Genomic DNA, 4,998 nt, shown 5'->3' with positions numbered 1-4,998 from the left:
TCCACAGGAGGCCGTCCTGATGAGCGTCCGGCTCTCGGTGGAGAGGAGACCCGCGGTGGGCAGCTCCTTCCACAGGAGGCCGTCCTGATTAGTGTCTAGCTCTCAGTGGAGAGGACTCAACGGTGGGCAGCTCCTTCCACAGGAGGCCGTCCTGATGAGTGTCCGGCTCTCAGTGGAGAGGAGACCCGCGGTGGGCAGCTCCTTCCCACAGGAGGCTGCCCTGATGAGCGTCCGGCTCTTAGTGGAGGGGAGACCCGCGGTGGGCAGCTCCTTCCCACTGCTGGTAGTCCTGACATCTGTGTGAGTCTGGCTGGGTCTGGAGTTTTTATGGGTTCAGAAGGGAGGAAGTGCATGCTGATGGTCCACGGGCGGCCATTGGTGGACCCGGAATAAGCACCATAAGTTCTCACTCCAGGCTGCAGACCTCACCTGGAACTGATGGCCCAGCTCCCAGGCTTCAGGCTGTCCCTGGCTTGAAGGTGGGCTTCACTGGGGACCTTCCCCTTTCCGCGCAGGAGCCTGTTTGCCTCCTGCTGCCATCAATCATGTCATCCATGGTGCCCAGGCTGTTTGCAAGGGGCACCTGCAGTCCTGTGCTGAGCCACCTTCAGCTCCTCCGCAGCCTCCCTGCCATGCTTGTTGGCAGCCAAAGTCCAGAGGGGGCTGAGGTGGCAGGGGCTGGCATGTCAGCACCTCTGTGAGTGCACTCCCAGCTGTGTTGCTACAGAGCTCAGGCCTGGCTTCAACTTTGCTCCAAAATCAGAGCAGGCACCAGGAACCGGGAGAGGCCAGGCAGTGGGAATAGGCACTTCCGAGCCTGCAGGGGCAGGGAGGCCTCCTGGGCCCCCAGGAGCGCAGGGATGCCTGGGTGTGCAGCCATGCCTGGGAGGGTGCAGCTGTGCCCAGGAGTGTGGGGCTCCCACCCCGCCAGCTCGGAATGGGCTGTTCCTGGCTCTCGCCGGCTCAGTTGAGTGCACAGCCCCTGCCGTACCTCCCCCGCCGCAGCCAGCCTCACCACAGCGGCTGCTCCAGGCAGGCCACCGCCACCATCAGTGTCCAGAAGACAGTGTTTTCCTAGAAGGTGGTCGCTCCCGTGGGTTATTGCCCCGAAGACTTCCTGTGGGACGAGGTAGAGAGGGACGATGGTGATACTCATTATCCTGACCCTGTGTAGGCAGGCCTAGGCTGGGGTGTGTGTGTGTGTCTTAGTTTTTAACAAACAAGATTAAAAAGTTAAAAACAAGTTAACAGGACAAAGCTTATAGAGTAAATGTGTAAAGGAGAAAATGCTTTTGTACAACTGTATACTGTTTGCATTTTAAGCTAAATGTCACTACAAGAGGCAAAAAGTTTAAAAACGTTTGAATGTTTATAAAGTAAAAACGTACAGTAAGCTAAGGTTAATTTATTATTGAAGAGAGGAAAACTTTTGTTTTTGAGACAGGGCTTCCCTGTCACCCAGGCTGCAGTGCAGTGGTGCAGCCTCGACTTTCCGGCTCAAGTGCTCCTCCTGCCTCAGCCTCCCAAGTAGCTGGGACTACAGGTGCACGCCACCACACCCAAGGCTGGTGTTGAACTCCTGGCTTCAAGCAGTCCTCCTGCCTTGACCTCTCAGGATTTTGGAATTACAGGCATGAGCCACCAAAACTTTAAAAAAAAATCGTGTTGCCCAGGTGTACAGTGTTTGTTGTAAAGTCTCCGGTAGTGACAGTCATGTCCAGGCTTTCACAGTCACTGTCACTCACTCAGTCCCTGAGGCACCCAGGCGGTGTCTAGTCCTGCAGACATCATTCACGGTAAGTGCCCTGTACAGGTGTACCATTTAAAAACCCTTACAACTGTATTTCTGCTGTACCTTTTCTACGTTTAGATACGTATAAATGCACTAAATCTTACCATTGTGTTACAGCTGCCCACGGCATTTAGTACATTTACCTGCTGTCCAGGTGTGTAGCCTGGAGCAGTAGGCTTTGCCAATGGCCGGGGTGTGTTTTGGGCTCCAGTATCTAGGTGTGTGTAGATACAGTCCGTGATGCTTGCAGTGAGGAAATCGCCGATCGTTAAGCAAAGAATGACTGCCCTTCTAGAGCTTCATTATACATTCCAAGCAAACAGAAACATTTCCTCTGCTTTTCCTTTCACAAGCCACAGGATGACACACTCCTGCACCTTGGTCCCTCCTTCCCTTGGTGAAGTGTTAATGTCAGTGCTGTGGAGATGTTTTGGAATCAGTCCAGGGTTCCCTTCTTCTTTCTGACAGTCACAGAGTATTCCATGGTGTGGATATGCCCAGATCGATTTCACAGTCCTCCGTGGGTGGACATTTAGGTGACTTTAGATCGCTCCCTATGGCAGAATGGATGGCCTGGTCCGTGTGCTGTTTTGCGTGTTTAAGTGTGAATACGTGCAGGATGGATGCCCAGAACAAGTGCTGTTTCAAAAGGTACACACTTTTGTAATTTTGATGTACACTGCCAGATTATCCTCCAGAGAGGATGTGTGGGTTCATCCATCCATCCGTGGGAAGTTACTAATTCTACACCCCATGCTGTGCAGGGTCTCTCGAACTTAATCCTCCTGTGCCGCTGACGTTTTGTATCAATTGGCCAATCTCCTCCCTTCCTCCAGTCTCTGGTAACCCCTTTCTACTTCCATGAGATCAACTTTGTCAGCCTCCCCGTGTGAGTGAGAACATGCAGTATTTGTATCTCTGTGCCTGGCGTATTTGCTCAACATCCTGTCTTCCAGGTTCATCGGTGTTGTCACAAAGGACAGGCTTTCTTTCTCTCAAGGCTGGATAACATTGCACTGTGAGAAAACAGGTGCCACGTTTTCTCCATCCAGTCATCTGGTGATGGACACTGAGGCTGATTCTCTATCTTGGCTCTTGTGAACAGTGCTGCAGTGAACATGGGCGTGCGGGTCTCTTCACCATCTGATCGTGCTTTCTTTGAATCTATTCCCAGTCGTGGGGTTGCTGAATTAGGTGGTACTTCTTTATTGAATTTTTGGAGGCGCCTCCACACTGTTTTCCATCAAGGTTGTACTAATTGACATTCCGCCCGCAGGCTGCAGGGGCTGCCTTTCCTCCACATCTTCACCAGCACTGACCATCTTCTGCCTTTGTGACGATAGCCATTCTAACAGAGGTGAGGCGGTGTCTCACTGGGTTTTAATCTGTATTTCTCTGATGGTTAATGATGTCGAGTGCCTTTTTGTGTATCTGTCTTCTGTGAAATAACTGTTCGGGAACTTTGTGTCTTTTTTCATGGGGTTATTTATTTTCTTGCTATTGAGTTCTTGGAGTTCCTTATATACTGTATTTGGATGTTTACACCTATCAGATGTATGGATTGCAGACATTCCCCCCCTCTGTAGATTGTCTGTTTACTGTGTTGATTGTTTCCTTGGCTGTGCAGAAGCTTTTTAATTTGATGTAACCCTGTTTGTTTTCACTTCTATTGCCTTTGCTTTTGGGGTCATATCCAAAAAGTCATTGCCCAGACTGATGTTGTGGAGCTTTTCCTCTCTTTTTTTCTAGGAGTTTTACAGTTTCAGGTCTAAATGATGTCTTTAATCCATTTTTGAGTTGATTCTTGTATATGGTGTGAGTTGTGCTTACAGTTAAGCTTCTGTACATAGAGAAGCAGTTTTCCTAGCATTATTTATTGAGAGACTGTTCTTTTCTTATTATGAGTTTTTGGCACCATTGTCTAAAATAATTTGACCATAAATGAGTGGATTTATTTCTGGGCTGTCTATCTTGTTTCATTTGTCTGTATGTCTGTTTTTATGTCATCACCATGCTGTTTTGATTACTATAACTTTGTGGCATGTTTTGAGTCAGGATTTCATTATTCCCCAAAATTTTATCGTTTTTATTGTTCGAAGGAATATTATATGTGTGTGAATGCTACTATTGTCTAAATATTAACTTTGGGCCAGGCATGGTGGCTCACGCCTGTAATCCCAGCACTTTGGGAGGCTGGGGCAGGCAGATCACCTGGGGGCAGGCAGATCACCTGATGTCAGGAGTTTGAGACCAGCCTGGCCAACACAGTGAAACCCCGTCTCTACTAAAAATTAAAAAATTAGCCAGGCATGGTGGTACGTGCCTGTAATCCCGGCTACTCAGGAGGCTGAGGCAGTAGAATCACTTGAACCTGGGAAGCAGAGGTAACAGTGAGCTGAGATCGCCCCACTGTACTTCAGCCTGGGTGACAGAGTGAGATTCCATCTAAACAAAAGAATTGGTTTTTGCTAACTTCCTGAATTCTTTTGTTGTTTTGTTAGTTCATCACCTTGGGTTTTCCAGGTATCCAGTCATATGAACTGCAAATAGGAATGGTTAACCTTCTCCTTCCAATTTTATACTCTGGTTTCTTTCTCTCACCTATTTTTGTGGACTAGATCCTTCACATGGTGGTAGCTGGTGGCGGCTGTAGTAGACATCTGTTAGGAATGGCTCTGCTGTTACTCTGTTAAGCAGAGTATGGCTCTGGATTCAGAAAGGTATGTTCATGAAGAACCTGTACTTTCTATTTTATTTTGTGTTTTCTTTTTTAAAAAATCAAGAATCATTATTAAATTTTGTCCGTTGCTTTTAAAAAATCATCTGTGGGGTGATCATATGTTTTTTTCTTAGATGTATTAATGTAATGAATTATACAAATGAAGTTGCTTCATAATGAAAGATTCTTAAATTCCTTGATTGTGCTTCCCTCGGTCCGACACATAATTCTCTAAGGTGCTGTGAATGCACTTCTTGCTCATATTTAATAGAGTTTTATGTGTTGCTCCTCATCATTAAGGCTGGCCTGTCGTTTTCTTTTTTTTTTTTTTTTTTTTCCCCATTTATTTATTTTATTGCATTTTACATTTTGGGGTACATGTGAAGAACATGCAAAATTGTTGCATAGGAACACACGTGGCAGTGTGACTTGCTGCCTTCCTCCCCATCACCTACATCTGGCATTTCTCCCCTTGCTATCTCTCTCC

The 4,998-nt window shown here is 47.3% G+C and overlaps 1 protein-coding gene and 1 long non-coding RNA gene across 8 annotated transcripts in view; both read left to right on the top strand.

The window, feature by feature from the left end:
* TSNARE1 (t-SNARE domain containing 1) overlaps nucleotides 1-4,998 on the top strand; it is a 133,200-nt gene that overhangs the window by 10,011 nt on the left and 118,191 nt on the right. The gene's annotated exons all lie outside the window — the stretch shown is intronic.
* LOC116534288 overlaps nucleotides 4,194-4,998 on the top strand; it is a 4,069-nt gene continuing 3,264 nt past the window's right edge. Inside the window, exon 1 of the long non-coding RNA XR_004261658.1 lies at nucleotides 4,194-4,747. This is a non-coding gene — a long non-coding RNA (uncharacterized LOC116534288). The remainder of the gene's footprint in view (nucleotides 4,748-4,998) is intronic.

This window comes from Sapajus apella, unplaced genomic scaffold, assembly GCF_009761245.1.
Source record: "Sapajus apella isolate SASKATOON/1434 unplaced genomic scaffold, GSC_monkey_1.0 scaffold3, whole genome shotgun sequence".
Classification (NCBI taxonomy): Eukaryota; Metazoa; Chordata; class Mammalia; order Primates; family Cebidae; genus Sapajus; species Sapajus apella.
Note: the sequence above shows the minus strand (reverse complement) of the source record. Positions and strands in the feature narration are given on the sequence as shown.